The sequence below is a fragment of the Pezoporus occidentalis genome, unplaced genomic scaffold (assembly GCF_034315485.1).
Source record: "Pezoporus occidentalis ecotype Australia unplaced genomic scaffold, CSIRO_AGI_Poc_V1 ctg151, whole genome shotgun sequence".
Lineage (NCBI taxonomy): Eukaryota > Metazoa > Chordata > Aves > Psittaciformes > Psittacidae > Pezoporus > Pezoporus occidentalis.
In genome coordinates this window covers 2108452-2134330 of record NW_026913328.1, presented here as the reverse complement: position 1 = coordinate 2134330, position 25879 = coordinate 2108452, and the positions used below count along the sequence as shown (strand labels likewise).

General features: G+C 36.3%; 1 protein-coding gene across 1 annotated transcript in view; it reads left to right on the top strand.

The window, feature by feature from the left end:
* Positions 1 to 7192: 7192 nt before the first annotated feature.
* The window catches only part of ADGRL2 (adhesion G protein-coupled receptor L2), a 180017-nt gene continuing 161330 nt past the window's right edge, over positions 7193 to 25879 (top strand). The window contains exon 1 of the mRNA XM_062611258.1: positions 7193 to 7208. The gene's annotated coding sequence lies outside the window, so the exon portion shown is untranslated. The remainder of the gene's footprint in view (positions 7209 to 25879) is intronic.

Genomic DNA, 25879 nt, shown 5'->3' with positions numbered 1-25879 from the left:
CCATGTTTCTGACCTGGGTAGAACTCTGGTTTACCGGTTCTGGGTTCTTCTTTTATGTATTCCCATCATCCCTCTCTATTCCATCCTGTAGCTTAAATAGTTTGACAAAAATTCCTTCCATTTTTATCTTGAAGGCAGAAGAAAAAGCTGTGCATGTCATTTTGTGGAAATCACAACTCCTCTATGATTTTTTTCTTTCTAATTGCATTTCCTGCAGTAGAAATGGGAGCACAGTCAGTCGGCCCAGAGGAACTCCTAGACACACACAGCTGGATAAATTCCTGCTGTTCACTTTTGTCATGCCTGTAGGCATTTCTTAACAGTTTTCAGTTCAAGTGCACTTTTACCTCTTGTTTAATTTTAATTTGTCTAACAACATAATAATACCTTTAGGGAGTATAAGTGCTACAGTAAGAGCATACATAAATTCTGTATATACATATATGTATGTGTGTGTGTGTGTATAACATACATAAAAACTGAGCAGTGCCTCCTCTGTGGTAGTTCCACTCTCCAGCTTGGTCAAGCTGTAAAAAAAAAAAATATGGTCACTTCTATAAACAAGGGAAATGGACTCTGCATTGATAAGGCTTTATAGAAAGGTTCTGTAAAATCAAGTAGTGTTGAAACTAACTGACTAGAAAACTGAGCAGAAATCGCTCCAAGCAATATACCAAGCAGTGAGTCTTCACCCTGGGGAGAGGGAGAAAGAGAATATGTTGAGCACCTGGAAGTGGGAATCAAAAGAAGGAAACTCTGGAGAGTTTTACTCAGCTTTTGAATTTTCCTGTCATGCTACCCTGTCTCTGCCACACAAATTTCTCCCTTCCTTGGCAACCATATGAAAAATGGAGCTGCAGCAGCTACTGGTGCCAGATCCCATGTCCTCTTCCTGAGGCAAAACGTTCAGGCTGCAAAGAGCCGGGATCAGGGGAAATGGGCGGTTTTCCCAGGAAAATGTCTGGTTTGGTGGATCGGGAAGAGGCTCTGTGATGGATACTTGGAGTGCAGCAGTTCTTGGAGAAGGGGCCTGCAGATAGCAGGGTGATGCTGGGCAGTGAGTAGCAGGATGCCAGGAGCTCTGCTGGTGCCGGAGGGAAAGGGGGCCCTGACAGATTGCTGAAGTGTATTCTTGTAGGTTATAAAAAATGTAGTTTATTATACTCAAAATTAGGGAAGGGGTGGGGTTAGGTTAAAACAGAGACTAAGGAAAAACTTACTTGGAGAAGAAATGAAAGGTGGGTAGGAGACAAACCATTACTGAAAATTAAAGGCGACCCATGGCAAAAATTTATAAACTGCTGATAAGAAACCTCGTAAGAACAGTGTGTCCCCTACGGAACCGTGTGGCATGCCTTAGATTAGAGATTACATTGTATTATACTTTATTGTACCCTGCGGAAAGCACACCCTCACCAAAATACTGTTTTGAAAATGTTTAACTTTTGATTATTACAAATAAGGGCAAACAAGTAAAGTGCTTGATAAAATTTAAAATACTTTAACAAGTCTGCTTTTTTTTGTATAGGTAACTTATTCCTGGTATTTGTTGGGTACATCTTTCATGTAATCCTAGACAAGAATCAAAAGGATAGAAAAATATGTTCCAAAACTGGAATATTTATACTGGAAATATACATGAATAAACCTATCAACCTTTAACTCAGTTAAATCTCATAAATTCATAAAATTAACAAATTCACCAGGAATGTGCACAGAGGAACATATAATAACTGTCCGTTTCCATATTTTCTGATTATTTCTGTTCCGTGCATCTTTCTTCATATGGCCTTTGAGCCCATAAAGAATAAAGTCAAATTTCCTCTCTTCTGTACTGCAGTAAAAACCCAGAAGGTCCAAAAAGCATCCTTTGATGACAAGGCACTGTTCTGTGGGGGTTTTTGCAATATCTTTTATGAAAGTCTCCAGTTTATGAACTATTCAAACAAGGAATATATTGTTTGGCGTAGATTTCCAGTTGTATAAGGCATAGTTAACGTCAACACTATAAAATTGTTATTATAAAGACTATGCACCAGATTCTCAGATGGTCGAAAACAGCCTAGCTCTTCCCATGTTACAGGAATCAACTTTTAAATGAATTCTTTAAGTGGTCACAAGTTATACTACAAACATTTTGTAACCTCTAGCTATGCATGGATATTAGATTCTTTAAAGTTTTGGAGTTTTTTAAGTTTTAATTTTAAGTACAGAATTGCTAACTTTGATCTTTAAATGATTTTTGCATCCTCTATGGCACAAATGTTTGTACACAGTATTAAAACTTACAGTGTATAGTTATATATAAAGCTTATATTATATATACAAAGCTACAGGGAGATACCTCCTTTAAACTACTGGGACCAGCCCTGCAAATATAAAGAGTTTTCATTTATAAGATTAGACGTATTGACTAAAAACATTATATGTGTACATCTTCGGAAGTACTTATGTGAAAAAGCATTGTAGATTCTCCCTCAGAACCTTAAAAATATGACAACATCACTGATGGATTAGGAAACAGAGCTGTCATATGACATGGGCCCACAAATGTTAGGCTTCAGCATTTCATCTGGAAAAGTCTCCCCAGATCCTCAGGAGGATCATGACTTTCATGTTATAAAAGTAACATGGACTTTCATGCTATATATAATTAAACCCCTTGTCATGTGTGAAAAGCATACTGGGCACATTTTTTCCTGTATTTTCTTTACAAGTTGATGTTCTATTATCCTTTTTTTTTTTTTTAACATCTTGAGTTATGAAACCTCTAGAAAAGCTGCTGCGGCTCACATAGAAATAAACTGTAGAGAGTGACTTTATACTACAGGGTCAGAGAGGAGGATCAAACCTTGTTGTCATTGACATGACATAAAATGGTTCTGACTCCATTATACCTCCTGGGGACAAGAGTGGCCCAAGTCAACTCTCTACTTACCCAGGGTTTCGAAAAAATCTTTAAAACCAGCAGTAATCTGAGATCTTATTTGAAAATGAGCTGTGATAGTTTATTACATGTGAGCAGATGAACAGCGATGAAAAATTAATGTAGAGGCAAGAAGGAGAGTGGACTATTTAATGCAAAAAAGCAAAATCAACTGACTATTCAAGCACAATCTTCAGAATATGCAGAATTACATTTTAATGCTTTATGTCTATTATTCTCTCCTATATGTCTAACTATAATCTAATCTGATTCAATCTATCTAATGCATTTCTAATGTGTTTTTCACCATAGAAGCTAGGCTCCATTAGGAACTTATCTCTGTTCCCACTTTACCTTGGTGGTGACGTTTTCAAACCAGACAATATTCTATGTCAGAAACATCAAGACTTCCTATAATGTGAATTTAGTAACCCTTGTGTACTTTTAGCTTCCTGACTCTTTTTACTGTCTGCATTTCAATATGGAGTCCCCAGTATCTGCTCATCACTCCTAATTACTTTTATTTTAGCCTATGTTCCTGATTTCTGGGCCAAGAAGTTTAAAGAACTATGATGTACTCTGACGAAGCATTTAATCACGGCTGAGTAATCAAACAAAAAGCTTTTCAGGGCAGGGTGGAATATGGGAGGAGCCATATTGTCTGCCTGATTATTGTGTTTCCTGTTCTCAGCCCTGAAACAGTTCCTGCAGGGATGAGAAGACCTGCCCATAGCTTGATGGGAAGAGATCCTGAGTAAGTAGGAGCAATGTAAAAAGGGAGTGGTGGCAGAAAACAGCATAAAATCAGTGAAGTGGAGAAGATTTAAAGTATGCACACTTTCCATCTCCTAAAGCCTTTGTCATTAGGGTGCAAAATTCTCTAGAAATATTTGTGGCTATGGGTGAGGGGCAGGGGAAACCTAGCCATTAATTCCTAAGAGGTGTTATCAGATGCATCAGGGTTTGGCTGTAAATTTGACTACATTGCTGTGGTGCACAGAGAAATGAGTGAGGAAATATCTGATTAAAGTGTACATTGCTGCTGAGGCAACTGAATGTTGCTATAGCAATTGAGATGAAATGTGCAAAGAAGTGAGATAATTAAATCTAACCCCTTTAGTAGTTTTGATAGTCAATGCACTGCCAATAGGAAAAGTTATCCACGGTGTTAAAGATAAAATATATTCCTCGTGGAAGTACTCCTTGCTGGTATTTTGTTGCTCTCTTTCTAAATGCATTGCTTCAGGTAGCTAATTTGAATGTTCTCTTTATTAATCAAACACAGTTTTGACCTTGGTCTGTAACAACCTAGAACTTCTACTGACTTACTGTATCATGGGAACTCTCTCCACAAAACATCCACAAAGTTTTTATTCCCCCCTTCCTCTGTATGCAGTACAGCAAAGCCGGGGCTGTCATCTCAAAGCTTATAGTTCAATAATATCTAGAACGTGCTGCCCTCTTCAGGAGCTGGAGATTAAAAATAGGTGATTTTGTTTATTGATTCAGAAACTGAACAAACAGGAGCTATAGAACTGATAAATTGGAGTTGGGGGGTTTTGGGGGTTTTTTGTTTTCTTTTTTGTAGGTTTTGTTTTTTTTTTGTTTTTTTTTTTTTACGTTTGTAATGCTAATGCCAGAAACACTGAAAGTAGTTACAACATTAATGGACAAATCTGATTTTTAAAAAGGAAATAAAAAACTTTTTGGCATTTCTGAAAATTTGAGAACTGGGTGGTCATACTCACACCCACCCAGATTATTTATTTCAGCCAGTGAAAGCAAAAGCTAGGAGAAGCCTTGACTCACTTCTAAAATAATAATTCTGTATTCTATATACCAGCAAGTAACCTGTTATTAAAAATTGTTTGTGTCCAAAAAGAGCTCATACATTAGCTGTCACACTAAACCTATTTTACTTTCAGCTGCTCTGCTCATCTGAATACATGTAAGGATTTAAGCCATGATTTAGCAGAACATTAAAACATACACTTAACTAAGCACAAATTTTACTACAATGACTTCAAGAGGATACTCATGTGAAGGTACTGAGCAACTTGTGTATCAGTCTGGGGCTTGCACACATGGCTGATAGATGACAGGCTCACAGTTTTCAGTTTGTATCTTGCAACATTGTAAGTCATGTTGTAGAACCTTAATTATTAAGCACTTAAGAACTAGAGACAAAGTCTACCCATTTGTGAACATAATTCCTTTGAAGTCAATAAGAACTTTTGATCGTTTATGAAATGGTGACACTTTGTTGGTTTACAAATAGCTTTGGAAAAAAAAAATTCTTATGGCTTTGTGGCAGGGGGACTCAAAAGCTGAGGAGGAAAGGCAACTGCTGCCTTCCTGAACTGAATGGATTTTTTGTGTAACAGCCTCAGACACTCACTGGATTAATGACTACCTCACCCAAACAGCACAGTCTGCAAACCGCGAGGGCTAAGGAGGAAAGATCTCTAGGAAGGACGCAGAATCCAGTGTGTTGTGGGAACCTGGCTCAACTGAGATGACTGCTCAAAGGGTTCATTTTAAGCTGACATGAAATATGGTTTCTTCAGCTGAGGGGAGCCTTATTTTCCTGCATTTCATACATGAAGCAAAAGAGATATTCTGTGCTACATCTCACATGAAACACCATGCAGGAGATGTAGCCCACAGAGAATGGAGCAAAAGTGGCTTTAAGCCATCTCTGTAGATGCTCAGATTCAAGGCTGGATACAGGCCAATGAATCTCCGTGTAAATTAGAGCAGCCCTCAGGGACTGTTCTAATTTACATTAGTTTTATCCAGGCTCCCTGTATCCTGTGCTGTGCTGCAACCTAGTTTAAATCTGAATTTCTGCAGCACTGAGCACCCTGGGAACTCCCTTTTTGCCCAAGGTAAACTCCTTGAACGGAAATAACTCCTGTACCATACTGGGGAATTCTTCTCGATCTGGACACTCCCTTACCTGTAAATTGCTGTATTTCATCCAGTGGTATATGTGGTTATGGTGAGAACCTGCAATCAATCTATCATAGTTTCTGGTTTTCCTAGGTAATAGCCCTACTGAGAGATCAACATTTTTATCAAAGTGGTTTGTGGCTGTATCTCTTGGTTATAGTAAAATTTTCTAAACATATTTTTCAATGGATTTCCTTAATTCTCTCCCTTGCATATTTAGTTTAGTATTTAATTTTCTCGAAGAATGGAAATAGGAATAACAAGTGTGGTTTAAGTGTTCTCCCTTCTTTGCTATAAAACTCTTAAAACTACATATGAGGCAGATATAGGCAGATTCTGTACCTATACTCCTTCTGAACCCTGGCTACTTCAGCAGGAGTAAAGTTGTATTCTGTGTGAGAAACGATAGCCAAATTCAGCCTATTGTCCTGATAACTTTTTATTCTCGAACTGCACAATTGGGATACATAGCACAGGATGTTATAGAAAAGTTAAAATCCTCTCTGGGTAGATAGTGAGTGAAAGTGATCTCTCTGTTCAACCTTTAGTTAAAGGAACTGGTAGCAGTGATTCACTTCTTTCTAAAGAAAACAGAATAGCTATGATGTTAGGTATAAAATAGACTGAAGGGGATAATAGAAAAGAAGGCAGAAAAGGGAGTTAACTAGTAGTCATTCTTTCATTTCTACATCACAGTTAAAGCATGCTGGTATATGGTGCACTTAGTATTTTCTCAGTACTATGGTCTAACCATTGCAAACTTCTAACTCATGAGCAACCTTTTTCTAAAGCAAAATGTAAGGGCTGATTAATTATTTTAATAACTGTGTAAAGATCACTTTTTTAACCATGATACAAATTTTGTTATGTGTTAAGAAGAAAATCTTTACTGTTTCATTTATAATTGTCCCTTCTCATCTTAACCCTTTATGCACATGCATGTTTTCTCCCAATCCATAGCAGAGTGACAGCAAGGCCATGGTTTTATTTGCAAAAGCACAACCACAAGTTGGATGCCAAGATCCTATGTCTCTATTTTATGAACGCTATGCAGATAAATTCCAGCTGGCACACAGTTCTAAATACAGATATACACAATAGCCTGTGATTTTTTCTAATCCAGTACTTGCTACGTATGTGTACTATATATTCAGAACTGCATTAAACTATTGATCTATGATTTGTACACATATATTCATTTTTTGTTTTGATGCTGATCCATTGTTAGGCAGCTAAAATCCCTGAAGATAAGAGTATAATAACTAATAACATTTTCTTTGCTTTCTAGGGTCTTTATGGCAGAATGATGAATTCCATCCTTTCCAGAATGGTAAGCAGAAAGCTATTTCTGTTTCATATGACAATGAACATAAGGTAAATTCGTGTAAGAAAAGATTGCCAAATTGCTTGAGAAATAACTGTACTGTACAATTTCATAATTATATGGCTTATGCAAATAAAAATATTTGAATATTCAAATCCTGTAAGCTACCTAGAAAGATTTGCAGAACATTATGCTAATTATTCAAAATAATGTAAGTTAGGATTTAACGTTCTTGTTAGAAATGCTGCTGACCTCAAACTCTCAACTTTTAAATTTTCCTAACAATTTATTACAATGTATAAATTCCCATAAACATAAATACACTGTTCTATCAGTGAAGAACATAAAAAATCTCTCTCTTTTTTAGGCTGAAAAAGGGTGAGTTCCATAGCATGCGTGGCTACTTGAATTGTATAAAATTGATCTTTATTTGTGTTTCACTAGGGCTTTGCTGTATCTGTGAATTTAAAAGTATAGTAGTTTCCGAACGCAGACATCACTTCTGCATGCTATCATGTTGTTTGAAAAAGATGGTTTCATTTGTCGCTTTTTTTTATGGCTGAAAAAGGCAATATTTATTTTGCCCCTTGATCATAACATCTTTACAATCAAATAAAAAGAAAAATTCATCATACCGTATGTGTAAAGGTCATCCTAAAATAACACTTCTGAGCAAACTATACTGAATTCTATGAGTATATTGCTAAGGACAAATGTTTTTCCAACAGGTCTTGCACATTCACTTTACAAAAAAAATTCTTTCCCACTACGTAAAAATGTAGTCGAAAGTCAACATAAAACCATCATGAAGTGAAACTACTGTTATAGTGGAAAGAAATATTACTCAAAAAATATCCCATCAGAGCACAAATTCTGACTTGAAATGTGACTGCTTCTCAGTGTTACACTAGAAGGATCCTCCATCTTATCCCAAAAGGAACTCAAGACCCTCTAAAAAAGATTATTCACAAACTTTAATGCATTAGCGCTTAAAACAACCATAGATTTAAAATATATGAGGCTGATTTTCTGCTGTCTTTGCTAGAAACAGTATCAAAGTTGCCAGTGTTCAAGAAAACCAATAGCAAACCACAAGTTTTATGTTGAAATTTAAGAATGATGACTTGATTTCTGATGAACATGGAAGGTTTGTTGTTCTTTGAAACTTTTTTCTAGGAAAGTAAAACTTGCACATCAAGCTGTTTAAAAACACTTGGTTTTGACCTGTAGATTTAGTCCTCTGATAATATCAATGAGGTCTGCTTTGGTAAAGTCTGTAAAATATTTTTACCTGCCTGCTATTTGAGAAGTATCAGGGCTAAGGATTCTTTAGGGGTCTATCTGTGGTTAAAGAGAGGGAAAAGTCACATTGAACTAAGGGGCGGGTTGGGGGGAATAGTTTTTAAAAAAAAAAGAACAGTCCAGACAGGCACGAGAACTACATTTAACCTCCTTCATCCACAAGCATAAAAATGTTCAAGAAGAACTCAAGAGTCACTTTTAATCAAAAAGATTAACTATGTGACAGTTAAGTATGTTTGGGATTAAACCATCAAAGGGCCTGTCTCTTTTGTGTATATTTGCCTACTAGCAGTAGGTCCTTGGCACAAGGATCGTATATAGGTTACAGCCACAGACAAGACACTTGCACTGCATACACCCTTTTCTGCAATGTTCATTAGGCAATAATATTGTCAAAGGTAAGTGTTTACCACGAGGTTTAGTCTACTCAAAACCATTTTAGCCTGAGGCTGATCTTGTGAAGAAGGCTTGGGGGAAGGGCAGAAGAGAGACAAAACATTTCGTTTTTCATGAAAACAAATGTATTCAGCCAGTGTCCTGATTTGAGGTAATTCGTAACTCTAAATTTGCATGTTAAGTGAAATTAGAATTATTTTTATTTTGAGGCAAACTGTTTAATTTATCCTGTAAGCGAAGAAGATAGGACAAAGGCTTGGACCTTAAGGGTTACTACAACAAAGACAGTAATAGATTATTTTAGAGAGAATTAATTTTTATATGTATAATCATGTACACCTTAATGAATTTTCCCTGAATGCAGGTAAATACAGGGTTATTCTGCTGATTATGGATTTCCTTTATGTAAATATTAATTCAAATATAAATATATTTTTAAGTTGGGTGTCTTAAATTTAAGGAATGGGAAACTGAGCTTCCTCATATTCTTCCCTTTTAATGCTGCAAGGCTTTTTTGAATCCTAAAACAAAAATAAATATCAAAATAAATATTTAAGAACCTGAATATGCAGAAGTCCATGAGACCTGATGAAATCCATCCGCAGGTCCTGAAGGAGCTGGCAAATGAAGTTGCTAAGCCACTGGCCATCATATTTGAGAAATCATGGCAGTCAGGTAAAGTTCCCGGCAACTGGAAAAAGGGAAATAGAACCCCCATTTTCAAGAAGGGGAAAATGGATGACCCGGGGAACTACAGACCAGTCAGTCTCACCTCTGTGCCTGGCAATATCTTGGAGCAGATTCTCCTGGAAGGCATGCTAAGGCACATGAAAATCAACAAGGTGCTTGGTGACAGCCAGCATGGCTTCACTAAGGGGAAATCCTGCCTGACCATTCTGGTGGCCTTCTATGATGGGGCCACAGAACTGATGGACAGGGGTAGAGCAGCTGATATCATCTACCTGGACCTGTGCAAAGAGTTCTACACTCTCCCACATGACATCCTTGTCTCTAAATTGGAGAGACATCAATTTGATGGATGGACCACTGGGTGGATAAAGAACTGGCTGGATGGCCACACACAGAGAGTTGTGGTCAATGGCTCAATGTCCAGCTGGAGACCAGTAACGAGTGGTGTCCCTCAGGGATCGGTGCTGGGACCGGTCTTGTTCAACATCGTTGTTGGTGACATGGACAGTGGGATTGAGTGTGCCCTCAGCAAGTTTGCCGATGACACCAAGCTGTGTAGTTCAGTTGATACCCTGGAGGGAAGGAATGCCATCCAGAGGGACCTTGACACGCTTGTGAGGTGGGCTGATGCCAACCTCATGAGGTTTAACCATGCCAAGTGCAAGGTCCTGCACCTGGGTCGGAGCAATCCCAGGCACAGCTACAGGTTGGGCAGAGAAGAGATTCAGAGCAGCCCTGCGGAGAAGGATTTGGGGGTGCTGGTCGATGAGAAAATGAACATGAGCCAGCAGTGTGCGCTCGCAGCCCAGAAAACCAACCGTATCCTGGGCTGCATCAAAAGGAGCGTGACCAGCAGGTTGAAGGAGGTGATCCTGCCCCTCTACTCTGCTCTTGTGAGACCTCACCTGGAGAATTGTGTGCAGTTCAGGTGTCCTCAACATAAAAAGGACATGGAACTGTTGGAAAAAGTCCAGAGGAGGGCCATGAGGATGATCAGGGGACTGAAGCACCTCCTGTGTGAAGACAGGCTGAGGAAGTTGGGGCTGTTCAGCCTGGAGAAGAGAAGGCTGCGTGGAGACCTCATAGCAGCCTTCCAGTATCTGAAGGGGGCCTATAGGGATGCTGGGAAGGGACTCTTCATTAGGGACTGTAGTGACAGGGCAAGGGGTAACAGGTTAAAACTTAAACAGGGGAACTTTAGACTGGATATAAGGAAAATATTCTTTACAGTAAGGGTGATGAGGCACTGGAATAGGTTGCCCAGGGAGGTTGTGAATGCTCCATCCCTGGTGGTGTTCAAGGCCAGGTTGGACAAAGCCTTGGGTGACATGGTTTAGTGTGAGGTGTCTCTGCCCATGGCAGGGGGATTGGAACTTGATGATCTTAAGGTCCTTTCCAACCCTAACTATTCTATGATTCTATGATCAAGGAAGAAAATGAATTGTTGAATAAAATTAATATCACTTAGAGAAAATGCACTTTCCTTGTCATTTCTAACTCCAGCTGTGCTTAATGAATGAAGATTAAATGTGCATTACTATGAACAGTCGCAACAACTAGATTTTAATCTAAAAATGTTTTTTTTCTAGATATGTTAATAAATGATCTGTTACCTCAAATTATTCCTAAATATGTAACATTTAGTGGTAGCGTTTCGTTACATGTATAATGATTTTCTCAGGAAGTTTTAGTTCCACAACTTTTAAGATATAGAAAGTCATGCTAGATAAACTGAGAACATAAAAGCTCTACTAACATAAGTGGAAGATCGTCACAGCTAAAAACTGAAAATGACAAAAAATAGCTCTTTCTTTCTTCTCATTAAAACTCTGCAATTCTTCTTTTAGATTATAGATCTCTTTGGGGATTCTGGTTACACAGAACTTTTTGTTTCATTTCACAGGAATAATATTCATCTAAATTAGCAAAAACTATTGATGGGTTTTTCTCTTTTTTTACAAGAGGGAGTTCACTCGGTGTACTGATTACAAGTAGCAGATTATCCTGATAAATGAAAAGTTCTTGTCTTTCTGAACAGCAGCTTGAATATGTTATCTGTCTTCAGCCTTGTAGCTTCTTTGTTAGACATCACCTTGTTGAGACAGAATGACTTACTTGGTAAGTGGTTGACCTAATTTTTTGTCTGGCACCCTAACATTGCTGGGCATCATGCCAAGCTGGATTCTGCAGCTATTTATGGCTGCATTCAAGGTTCAACTATGCAAATCACAACTATTAGCCAAAAAACATAGCAGATTTGTTTTTTAAACATTTCCATAGCTCACAAGGTCAAAGCATTTGTTTTCACAATTTTAAAATATATTTTTGTAAGTAATGATCAGTAATGTTTAAAGAGATTGTCACCTTTTAACATTTTATTTAGACTGAATTAGACAACATAAGCATTTTTCCTCGTGTGCTACAAAATAACCTTATGGAGCACAGGAAGAACAGACATGATATGAAGTGAAAAATATATATCATTTTATCTGCTTGTCAACATATTAGCTCACAATACAGAATTATAATAAAATAAAAGGCAGATGAACTATGACAAAAATCTTTGAAGAGTACAGTCTTCCTCCTGAAGGCTGCCCTGATGAAGCTAGCTGCAATGAGCTGCAGAGAAGGGCAGTCCCCAAATGCCTGCCCTGCCCCACAGTCTAGGCAGCCCCAGTAGCCTGCACAACTTTTGCTCCTAGCTGGTGTGAAATCAGACCTGAATCCCAACCAAATCCTTAGCCAGTATGTATTCACAAATATTTTTGCCTGTTATTTCCCAGACCTAAATCCATCCAGCATCTTTTTCTCGGATTGCAGTTGCCCTTTAGACTTGCTCTTGCACCATGCACTGAAACTGTACTGGTTGCTAGGCTTCAGCTTGGGAGATTTCTATTGGGTTTGGCTTTGGTATAATCACCACTCCCCCGCCCCTTCCCATGACATTTGAGCAACACCGAGACTGAAACGTAAACCTTGTGCAATTTCAAAAGGAGGTAGCACTACAGAAGTTCTTTGGGTTGGGTTTGCCATTTGCTCTGTATGTTGTCCAGTATCAATCCTGATTTGAAACCTTTAATAATCATATGCATAGGGTGTCCTGGTCACTATCATCCGGTAGATTAGCTGTTGATTTGCCTCAGTTCTTTGAAGCAATAATGAAAACATATTTACAAAGCTAGCAGCAGTGCATGTTATGTGGTAAGAACTGTGTCTACAGAAAACAGAAATGTGATTTAAACACATATAAAATGATTACTCATAAGCAGAATTTTAAAGAAGGCTGTGTGCACAAAATGCGGCAAGACAGATTTTAAAGACGTTATCTCTCTACCATATTCTGATTTCTGGACAAACTTACAAAAGCATTAATAAACCTTAGAAAATCTTATCTATTAAAAGTACACAATTAAAAAATAATAATTATATTAACCCAACACTTAAAGATTCTTTGACAATATAATACAAATAGGCATTAGATAATGTGTAATGTAGAATATAGAGAGATGGGTATAATGATAATATAGTATGGTCTATATATAGTAGACAATAAAGTAAAATGAGACATTTTCTCTTAGAGAAAAGGGAAGTAGATTTAAGTATTTGCAGTGCAGAGTCTGTTTTCTAAACCAGATTTGGGCATATTTTGTATTAAGTCCAAATTTTGTGATAGAATCCAAGGTGAGAGCACGTGTTCTTTCACCAGGTGAGAATCCTTCACACAAAACCAAGTGTGGATAAAGGTTGCTTAATTTATTGATTGTAACATGAGATAATTAACAAGGCAGAACCTCTGGTTCAGAGTATTTCTTCATCTGAAATAAAGGATTAACATTGAAAAACTAAAATAAAACAGTTATCTGTTTTAACAGTTTGCCTTATTAGTCAGTGGTTTTCTTTACAGTTTTAATGCAAAACCATCTTTTAAAGATTCTTTTGACTAAGAAAAACAATCTGAGTGAGAGCTAACTGTGGCTGAGTATATTCTTCATTTGTGAGATACTTTTTATTAATTACTTCAGTTTTATGGGTGATAGTAAAATAATGTGTTTCAACAGAAGTGAAAGAATTATGGGAGAAATGATGTGAAAGAGTGCAGAATAAAGCTAATCACGATAAACTAATTAGTCTAAGTCTGTTTTCTCTGTGTTAGTTACCATCCACTTAGAGCAGAAGAAGGACTCATTGATCTTAGTAGGGTTTCTTCCCTTTGTTAAGAACTGCAGAACTGAGATTGTAGGGCTTCCCTGCATCATTTATAACAGTATTTCTCATACTTCTCCTAATATGGTGCGCAAGAGGCTTCCAACAAATAGGGCAAATACATTAAAGAGGGAGCAGGGGGAGAGATTGAATTGGAAATATGGAGATTTTTCATCAAATTCATAGGGTTTCTAGAAAGAAGTAAGAGTTTGAGCCTTGTTTATACAATACAAAGCCCCAGAATTTATTCATGGTTAAATTTTTCTGCTTTACCTAGTCCTTTTTTAGAGAGTCCCCTCTCCAACAAAAGGCATAGAGCACTGTGTTAAGGTAAACACTAGCAACTCTGTCCACAGTCAAGTCTAAATAATACTTAAGAAACTAAAGCCAAGACATTAGCAATAAAAATACTTAGCATGTATTTTGTCCCTGGGAGCCCACATGGCAATTGAATTCCACTGAGCTGCACTTACACGGAACAGAATTCAATTAAAAAAAAAGTCCTCCTGGATTCCATGCTGTGAAAAGCCCTTGCAAATTTATTTTAGGGACTTTGGGTGTGGAGCCTGGACATAGTTTTATTTTATTTTTTTAATAGAATCAGTCTTAATGTCTAAGGTTATTCTTTACTTGCCTCTGCTGCACAGTTTTCACGAGAGTTTTCACATATAAGCCAACTGAGGACAACTCGTTATTAAAGAAGTCGGCAGGTGTCCTGTGCTCTGAAACATATTAAATAAAGAACTCAACGGGATCATGTTGACTGTAAGCTACACAAAGAAATTAAATAATGAAGACAGAAGCTCTTCAACAAAGACCAGTTCTGCATAAGTAAAAAATGTCTGGTCAAAAAAAAAAAGTTTCCGTACAGATTTTTACTAGAATCTCCATTTTGGTATCTTCTGAAAACAGGCAGTTTGTGTATTTTAGACACTTAAACTTTCTGACCTGAGTCTGATGCAACTGAGAGTGATCAAAATGGCAGGAACTGAATAGTCAAAATCTGCCCTTCCCTACACAGCTTTATTACTCAACAAAAGAGCCATTGCAAATTGGCCACCTTATCCCTCTGAAGTTTGCTGAATTGTCTTACCCGTGTCAATATTAATATGAAATAGCTCTAGGAAACACAAAGAAAACAGCAAAAAGACAAAAAGAGTCCCCTGTATTTTTAGTTAATATTTTTCTAGTATATGAAGCCTTCCAGCCACGGAAATATTTAAAATACAGTCCCCTTTGGGATTTAAATGTATTTTGGGATAAGGTAATTTAAAATCACATTACAAGAATTCAAAACCAATATAAATACAGTTTTGAAATTCCCACTTATTCTGAGTTGCTGAGTAATTGCACCAGACAAATAGTTTTAGAGTGGGCTTTAATGTAAGGAATCACAACATTTATTGGATTTTCATTTATTAAAAAAAGTTCTCATGCAGTAATTGTTTGAAGAAAATTGGCAATTAAGAAATCTAACTAAGTCTCTTTTTGAAGAAAAATTAAACTTGATTTAATTCTCTTTGAAAAAAAGTTGACTTCAATAGAAGTAGGTCTGGGCAACCCAGAGTCAATTGGAAAATAAATTATGCTAAGTGCATCCAGACTCACCGAGCATCTTTAAGAAACAGAGTGTTCATAATGAACCAAAGTCTTCCAACAGCTTAATATGACTTTAAAATAGCTAATATGAAAAAAATATTACAAAACCTTTGCTGACCAGGTGTTTTCCCTTTTTATCAATACACTATATTTCTATAATGGGCATCCCATGCTCTGTCATTAAAATGTGAGTTTTCCTTTCAGGTGCTTTGCCTCAGACATATGGAATTCTCATCTACAGTTTTTACCTCCACTCTCCAAGTTAACCACACAGGGCTCCTCGAACAAGTTTGCTGCAAACACAGTGCCATACTCTGGGACTCTGAGTTAGTATGAATTTACTGGGATAATTAAAAACTGCTTATCTGAAACTCAACATCAATTTTAATACAAAAGATGACACATTTCCTATATCTGTGATTTCAAAGATAATTTTGTTGATGAGATTTAACAGGTATAAGTGTTTGTAGGACTGGGGATATGCCCTTGGTTCATCAAGAGTTTGCTCATGTAAACCTGTGCGCTTGCAGAAGTGGAGCTTCAGATTATGTTAGGTTACAGGTGAAAACTAAGTATAAGGCTCCAATGTCCTGATGCCATTCATTCCTACCAATAATTTATCCATATCCTATTAATTTTCTCAAGAAGGAAACAAACAATTATCTAATATTAATTCTTCCCTAGACACAACTTAAACTTGAGTTAGTTGCTATGTTTGCTAATCTCTTGTTGTCAGCCTAATGTCTCTTGTATGGGTAACTATGTGTTTAATAGAAAAACTTCCGGAAAGTTCAGATGAAACCACAAAACTAGTCCAGTTACATGCACTTCAGCATCACTGTGTGACAAGAAATTTGTGTCCTAACATTTTTTTCATTTTAATTGCCATTGTCAGATCCCCTAACAAAAGTTCATAGTGATCCTGATCCTTTCTTAAAATGAAATATGTGTACACAGGTCTGCCTGGGTCAAAAATTCTACCAGCACTGCATTACACAAACTCACTGCCAAATGTAAAAATACCTGTAACAGACCATATGCTATAGCTATCAGGGGGTGCACTGGTAAAACTGAAAGCTGAATTTGGAGCATGATACAGACAGAGAGCTATGATTGTGGCTCAGTCTATATGACTGTCTTGCACTGCAATACCAAGTCAAAGAATGTGGTAGGAATGTGGGAGCTTACCCTTGGAGATCTCTTGAGTGAAGCACAAATGGCAATCTCTAAGTGCACTGAAAGAGTGAATGACCAAATAAATTGAATACATTCAATCACTTTTAAGACATTCCATCTGTGTGTAGCATTTTGATCCCGTGCTTGAGTAAATGTATGATTAAATTTTTATTAAAAGGTAATGCTCCTTTTCTAATGATAGTTAATTACATATAATTAAAATGAAAGGATTAATAATATTAAACATTTCATCAGAGGTAAAGATAAATATAAATACATATATTGTAGTATGGTTAAATGCGAATATATAATATTGAGCCTATATTATCTTCAATGCATTATGTAAAATAGCACATGAATACTATAATACATTGCATAATAATATTACATTCTGGGCATGAGTAAATTAAAGGCCTGATTGAGTACTTCAACACTGACCTCGGTTCAGCTTAAACCATGACAAATGTTCATAAAATCTATTTGATTTTGGGGGGCAATATGCAAAAAATAGTTGAGGTAGCCTTAAAAATTATTATGCAAAGTCCCTAGGAAACAGATGCTTACACTTCATTGCTATGTCACCTTTCCATGTGAAAAGTGAATGACAATGCTAAATGACACATATTTTAGTCACAAAAGAAATCGGTTTTAGAGTCACAGATTAAAATTTGGAAATACCTTATGTCTAGCTAACCCTGAATCCATGCATCTTTATAGGCCTAACTTCTGATTTTCAGAATCTTTGAATTAGGCCTTAAATACTCACACATAAGGTATTCCTCTCGCACAACACTTGCTTATATCTGATGTAATCACAGAAAAAAAAATCAGTATTTAATGAAGCAACTACACAACTTGATCTCTACCCATAGATACACCATGTTTTAAACTGTAACACTAGTTCCAGTTGTCAGTTCCACCATTAGATACAGTAAATCTGTATCTCCAGATGTAAATTGCTATGAAGCCACTGAACCTTTGTCCTGTAAATTTTTGTGCATTAACATAGTTTAATTGTGTTAGCTTTTTAAATGGATCTTTAAATTGTGTAGTTTTATATCAAGAGAGATCTTTTGGTCTCTAAAAACTATAAGGAACTAGTATTTTTCTAACAAGACCTTAAGACCCGCACAAGAATTTTAAGGTTTTTTATGAACCTTTGTGCATTCTTTTGCTAGATTTTGGCATTGTTTCAGTGTAACTCCAGTACAACTCAATCGGTTTATTTTATAATTAAAACCAAGGAAACAGTAACAAAAATACATAATATATGGTACTCGTGTTTATAATAGAAACATCCATAAAGAAAGAAACATGTTCTGACTCTTCTCATTACCCCAAAGGGAATTGCATCTTTAATCACACAAAGCACAATGGCTTTCTAATTTTGTTTAAAGTGTTTCAGTACTTACAAAAACCAGATCAGGTTATTGTAAATCTAGAGCAAATTAGAATCATTGGCCTCTGCTCAGCTGTATTCAAGAATACTATGTAAATCATAAATTTAATGGCATAGTAAGACGCACATCTGTTTCTATTTTGTAGAAGTTAATAATCTAACTTCAGAGTATTTAAACATTACTTTCATTAACTGGAAAATTGTGAAAAATAGAGACTGCTATAAGTCAGAATGTGTTGCTGCATTATGCTAAGGGAAATATAAAAATTGCAAGTCTATACAGTAGAGCATAATTTTATGAGGGATATATGCCACTGCCTGTTCCATGACCTTGCAGCTCCTCTGTTTAGTGGGGAAAACATCACTTACACAAACAGAGCTGCATTGCTAAGTAGAATCTGCACCTGCACATAGTAGATTTCAATTTATATTTTTAGTAGCAAATGTCTTTCATGACAAGGAGTAGATGATGCCTTAATTCCCTAAACCTGTATAGATAATGACCTAATGACTTTTCTTACAGTCAGCATTCTATAATCCAGGTAAATAAGTTGCAGATCAATATGCATATTGCAACTGATTTTAAAGATATTTCTGTCACTAGAACTAATAAAAATGTTGTGCTGTGTAGATCAATTCCCAGTATATACTAATTTTTATAAACTTTACTTTGTGGTGTAACATGTACACTCTCTTATAAATTGCTTCATATTATAGCTCTTATTGAAAAATTTTATTAACAGATTAATATACAATCTTACACTGTATCATAAATTAGGTGTCATGCACAACTTGCATAACTTGCAAAGAATCAATTGTGTATGATTCGTTGGAGAAATGCACCACTGCTTTTGATTTTTGATTGTGAAGACACTCATTTCCCCAAAGGAAAAAAAAATATTACCCTATATGTACTAATATTTTTGAAAATGTAGTTGAATTCAGTTGCAAGGCAGTACAGAGGTGGTCTGCCAATTTTAGCACTGTAAGAAAAGATCTAATTCATAAAGTTTACTATGATATTGGATTGGTACATGGTATAAGGTGATAAACTTCGACCAGTTACTTCCTCAGAAACTCAAAACTAGGTTGCACTAAGTGGAAAAGTTAAAGTATGCAGAATATTAAAACTTTATTCAGAACAATTACAATGTCAAAAATGGAATTTCTATAGCTTCTTTTTGTCTTCAAATATTCTATTTATTAAAAGACATTCAATCTTTGGGAAGTCAGATGTGACTTATATGCTGGTTTGCTTGTGCTAAAATTACCTGCGGTAGTAGATACTTTGCATTAAAGCTTAGGGTGCATAAAGCTGAATGGGATTTATGTAAATAACTGTATGAATATGTATCTCACCTTTTACCAGTGCTAATTTCAATGAGCTGTATTTGAGAGGGAATTATATTAACATATACAACTGATAGGGAATTTGCACACTAATTTTACTATCAACAGAAATTCTAAAGAAAGCAAATTAAATCAATGTAGTTTTACAGGGAGGTGACAGAAAAACAGAAAGGCAAAACTGGGCACCTCAATGGTATAGTACAAATTTGTGGTCTATTCTTCAGTAAGATTCAGTGGTTGCATATGCAGGAAATTCTCCCATTCCTGTGTAAGCATACAAAGTTAGCACTCTGCTTTCCAAGCATGCAATAAAAGCTTAAGTGTGTTGTCTTACTGATACCTTAAATGTGGTATTGTGATTTACCAGATATAATATGAAAATACCGTATTTTGGTGTTGATTAGTCAATAAACAGTAGCCAGTGCTCATAGTGAGGTGGGGAACGGCGTCTTAATTAATTATTGAACATATTTTAATATTTATAATTAGCAGTAGAGCTAAGCAGTCAATCGGTGTTCCTCACAACAGGAGCATGGTAGTAATATCATTCTTTGACTGCAGTGTTTTTAGAAAGGCGTAACCATACCTTCAATCAGATTCAAATACTATTTGTCAAAAACATCGAGGTCTGTCAGAAGTAAATGATCATTTAATTAAGGAAAAAAAAGGTGTAATATCTTTGATCCCTATACTTTAGTGATATTAATTCCCATGTGCTGCAGGTGTTTGTAATGTATAACAAATCATTACTGAAACAGAGGCTTTTATAGGCAGTTTCAGTGAAGGAAAATGACTGTTCTTACAGCTGCCAGAGTTACACCTGGCAATGTAACATAAGCATGACAAAATGTGAACTAGAAGATGTAAGCCTGGAAACAAATCTGGGTCTCCTTCTCCATACTCTGCCCAGTGCTGTACTCTGGCACTCCATGCCAGCTGAGATGGATTGCAAAGCGGTGCTGATGTACAAAGTTGATGGGGAGGGGGGAAGAGACTGAATTTGCTGCTGTTTCTAGGCTCTCTGACCAGTGATCCATGATGCATCTGTGGTATCTGCTCCAGAGGGAGCCAATCACATAACTGTCAGCATTTCAATGGCAATCAGTACCAAGAGGAAAAAATATATTCTTATAAAAAAATATAAGGGGCCAAGTCCTTGGTTTAAACCACAAAACAAAATCAAAGCAAGTATAACCAATCAACTGAGGTTATGAGCACTTCCAGAGTGCCTTGGGAAACGGAGAAGCAGAACCGGATGAACTGTATGTAAAGCATGACTTACACATCATCTTGATTAAAGCTACCAATTGAAAATTCTATATTAAAAAAAGGACAAAACCCCCACTTGTTCTTACGGAATAACACATAGTGGCCTACTGGGAAAACAGTAAATGTGAACTGAAATATGCAAGTTTGGAAGCAAATAGGGCTCTCATGCCCTGCCTTTCGATAAGGGAATTTGAAAGTTGCAATCATGAAGTGAGGAAGTCCCAGTGGGATATTCTTTTCTGTTCATGATTGATCGTGGGCACCCTGTTCACTCCTGTTCATAACCTTTTACCATATCTCTGAACTTGATTATTTTGACTATGGACCAGATTTTCATGTAGGCATTGTACAGAATTCCAACAACTTGACTCCTAAAGAGAAACGTGGAAGGAATTTAAGCTTTTCAGTTTAAAAACCCCTCTGCTTTAATGCTGCCTAACTGGGAAAGATGTCTCTGTTCAATAGGCACTTCCATGTTTTTATATTAAATTTTCCTACAGTTCTAATGCTTATCATGCCGAATATTGCTTCAGTCAAGATAAACCAGACTAAGGAGCTCTGTGCCTGCATCATTGCTACGGCTGTCTGTAAAAGAAAGCTGAGCAGTTAAAGATGACAGTCATACTTTAGGAACACCTGACATCCACCAGCAGTTAGCCTGTCACTAAACCCAGCAGTAATCACCACTTTCTTTTAAAGGTGTGGTTTTATTCTACAACCAGCAGTTAGAAACTGGTCCAAAGTGTGTGAAACAGGATTTCTCTTCTCTGCCTGAAGGGATTCAAATGTGTATTTCTCCCCAGCTAAACTGTTCTCTACCCCACAGCTTGATTGAAGATGGAGGTATTCTCCACTTCTCCTGCTGAAGTCATGCACCAGCCAGAAAATGATTCAGGGCTAGATTCACTGGGCTAGAAAGTGAGAGCACCGAAGGGAACACGACTCTGTAGTTTAACGATTTGGGCAACCAATTGGAATGGGGAGGTCTGAGCTCTGGTCAGTAGTCCAAGAATTTGATGTACTTTATCCCATAACTTCTCAAGAAGTAAGTTTAACCTTACCCTCAATACAGGCATCTAAATCTTTATGGGTCTGTAGAACTGTGCAAACAAAGATTAATATCTCTTCAATTCTTGGCCTATGCCATCAAGAACATGGATTTTAATAGTGCCCAGGATAATAATATTAGCTGCTTGCATAACGAGAGAAAAATCCTTCATGGATTCATAGTTGCAAATGCAATGGTTTGACTTTGAATTCTGCATTCTTGGTTCATCTTTTTTGCATCACCTTTCATTTTGTGACACACAAGCAACAGAAGAGTGTCCAGTGACCTATATAATAGCTCAAAACACTCTGTAATGAATGTAAGCTCTAGATCTGCAGTTTGATAAAGCAAATTCAACCCTAACCATTATATGATTTTATGGTTCTTTAAGAGGTATAAGAGTTCAGTACAGACACCCAGTCTTTCTCCCATTCCGTTTCAAATCTTCCTATGCCGTTATATCAAGCAGCAGTGTAGCAAGAGGTGAAAAGAGGTGGTGAAAATACACAGTAACCACCACACATGCCAGTTTGAGATACAGGATACTTTTCTGGCTGCAAATTACCAAGTGAAAGAGATACAGAGATTTAGCGGAGTTATAGCAAATTGCATAATATAGTTGTGTAAGGGAACTTGAGGAAGAGAAGGAGCTCCCTACCTGCCAGGCAAAATTACATTTATTTTAAATAGAAAAATCTATTTAATTTCTTACTATTCTCTTGGGCCTTTCTTCCTTCCTTAAAAGACATTATTTTCTGCCCAAATGTAGAAGTAATGCCTATGCAGACAAGCAGTTGGAGAAAAGGGAACCTAGCAGTGTGCAAAACTATTTGGAGAATTGGGATATCGTGACATATCTCTTTCCCCAAAAGCTCAGCACTGCAGTTCGTTCCCTGGTATGATTGTTTCAGCTTCTGTGCTGAGCTTTTCATATGAAAACAGGGAATTTTACTCATCTCTTTTTAAACGTGTTCTGCTACGTGACTCCTAACAGCTCAATCTTGAAAACTCTTTGGCCTTTATAAATGCCTGCAGCATGAAACTGAAAACTTTTCTCCACCATAAATACCCAAGGCCAAAGTAAAGAATGTAGCTCTTCAATAACACTGAGCTCCACTGCTTCCCCACATTTACTTTTCAGAGATTGGAGAGGCTTCTGCAATATCTTAGCATGAACATAAAAAAACTGCATCTAAATTCACTGGTAAAAATCATATTGATCTCTTGTAATTTATTAATGTGATACAAAAATTCTGTTTCAGAGTATCTAGTTAATAGGGCATATACATGCTTTTGTTTCAAAGCTGCATTTTCTCTGAACAAGGTTGTTTCTAATATTACTTAATTAAACAGAATGAAATTAATTTGTCTAAGAAACAAGAAGCAACAGCTTTGTTGAATAAAATGATCTTCATTTTCTTGAAGCTGTTTAAATTAAAAACATGAGTTTCTACAGTTGGAAAAAAACCATCCATGGTTAAAATGTTTGAAGCCCATCAATCTCTTTAACCACACAGCTAATGTGTTCCTTCTGTTTTCTTTGAATGAAATCACCATGAGTGGTTAGATGTTGATTTAACATAAAGCAAATGGAAATGGGTGTTTCCTAGTCATGTGTAGAATTTATTTTAAAAAACAATTAGCAAGTGTTATGAGTAAGTCAATGATTTTGTCATTTCTTAAATAATGATATAGATTATGAGTCATTAAAATTGATTACTGAAGTAAACTATGTCAAATGCAAATTCATATTACATTTATTTGTTAGGAACAGCTGCAGAATTCTCTTATTTTATTGATGGGTTTCATTTTTTCCCAAGCAACACTACAACCAATTACTTAGTTTAAAGGACCAGTAATTGTCAAGATATGTTTCCAAACTTTTAAGACAATACATTGGATATTTCCTCTCATGGGTTGTATCATTCACACTTTATTTATATTAATTTGTCTGCAAAATTAATTAGATATTTTCCTAAATAAAACAAGCAAAATTTTGGCTTTTCAGTGTTGAAATGGTAAAATCATGTAATGGTTTGTTTCTTTTCCATGTACCATGGAAAAAAATCCATGTCTTTATATTACATCAATTAAATTGTGCTTTTATATTACACCAATTTTAGCTGATGCTACTGCACTACATACATAAAACCTCTTCTGTCAGTCATTGCTAACATTACATCTAATTATAAGTTCATTGATACGTTATTCACCGGAGTACATACAGATAAGAGGAAATGTCAGTCGCTAGTATTTAAAGTTCTGTCATAAAACTCCAGTAATAAAAAAATAGATTGCATAAAATCTGTGTAAACCATTTCTCATGGGGGAACTGACGCTTAGGGCAATATAAAATAGTATTTATCAAGATATTAAAGCATTTTAAATTAACCTTTTTAAGAATTGGCAGATGTAAGCTGCAATTCTATGGCAAAAAGAAGAACCTCCTAGTGGAGTTTACAAGATCATATTACAAACATCATAATTTGGCCAACTTTTGCCACCAGTTAAATCATCTTTCTCAGAAGCACCTCCTTCAGGAACACAGCTGAGAGTTAAATCTTTTCCAGTTGTTACTGTCCTACATATAGTTCCTACAGATGCTAACTGATACACTGTTCTTGTGATTGTTTCAAAAATTACTGAGAATTTGCTTTTGGGTTTTCCAGGACATGATCCATCAGGTTCACCAAAGCAATCAGAAGGCAATACACACATAGGGAATATACAGCTTAAAATTAAACATTCCAAAATTTAACATTAGTGAAAGGGATTTTGCTAAGATTATATTTCTTGTGGAGTTTGCAAGCTAGATCTTTAGCACTGTTGCAGCAAAGCAAGATTTTAAGGAAAATCTACGTTCCTGTACTTCCTTGTGGAGTCTGTATGGAATGAGATACATATGGTGTAGCGATATGGCACAAAGCAAATAGTAGTCAATTTTAATGGTGAAAAGAAACTTCATTTGTTATAATTCCTTCTTATATATTAATATTCAAATCTGGCAATAATTGTGGCTGAGTAAAAGCTAAAGGATCAGATTCCAGTATGCCATGGGTGGATTTGTGTACAATTTTCCTGTTTTAAAGAAACAGATGATGATTCACGTGAAGTAAAATTAATCACTTGAAAAATTATATTTTACTTGCCAAAACAATATACACCTATGCCAGGTATGCTCATATCTTAATCCAGATTTAATGAGAATTAATAGAAGCATGTGTTTTTGAAACAAATGCTGAAAGGTCTCTGCATTTTTACCAATTGTTTAAAACTCAGTTTTACAATTTAAGAGTTGTAAGACTTAAAAGAGTTGCAAAACTCCATTTCTGCATGTAGAAAGAAATATAATTCCAGAAGTTTTTGAGGAAAAAGGGGGAAATAAACTTCAGTCCTGCAGTTGAATCCATGTAGGTTAATTCACTTTGACTTGAGCAAATATTAACACAAGGCCTAGCCCTGCAGTTCTTTTCAATCTTTGGGGGTAAAAAAAGAAATTACAGAAACCAACAGGCTTTTTGCTCCAAATAGAAGAATTCCTCTCTCTGACGTCCTCTCAAAGGGAAACCACCAACCACAGGTAATTCTTTTATTCTTGACTGTGTTCTGGCCAAATCCTGCTCTCATCGATGAAGCAAAAGGCTGTCAGCTGGAGGCTATTATTGCTTATCTGCAATTACATTTATCTGAAAAAAAAAAGAAGAAAAAAAACAGACTTGTTAATGACGTGTTTTAAAACACTGGTGAAATGATAGACAACCAACCTGTATATCTTTATATTTCTATAACCCTCTTGTAAAGCATATTTCCATAACAGATGCGTCCAACCTTTTCAATGAAAATCAGTTTATAGTGAAATACATTTATGTGCCTGTATGATTTAATTCCATTAGAAATGCATAAGGAGTTATTTAGGGTTTATATAGGTATCTTTAAGATTATTTTCAGCAAAAAAGGGCAGTTGGCTATACTAGGGTTATACAAATGACTTTAAAAAATAGGGAACTGTGCTCTTTTGCTACATTTGGCTCCCACAGAAACCAATACTTTTAACTTCTAACTATATATAGTAGGCGCAGAACTGTCACATGGACATGTATCTCCTGTTCTCCCATGCTGAGACTGGTTTCAAGGCAGTTTGCAGATTTAACCCAGTTGTAACCAGCCTCAGGAAGGTGCACCGCTCACCGTGGCAGAACTTCTCCTCTGCTTCTCAAAGCCTGGGACTGCTCTTCCCCATCTCAG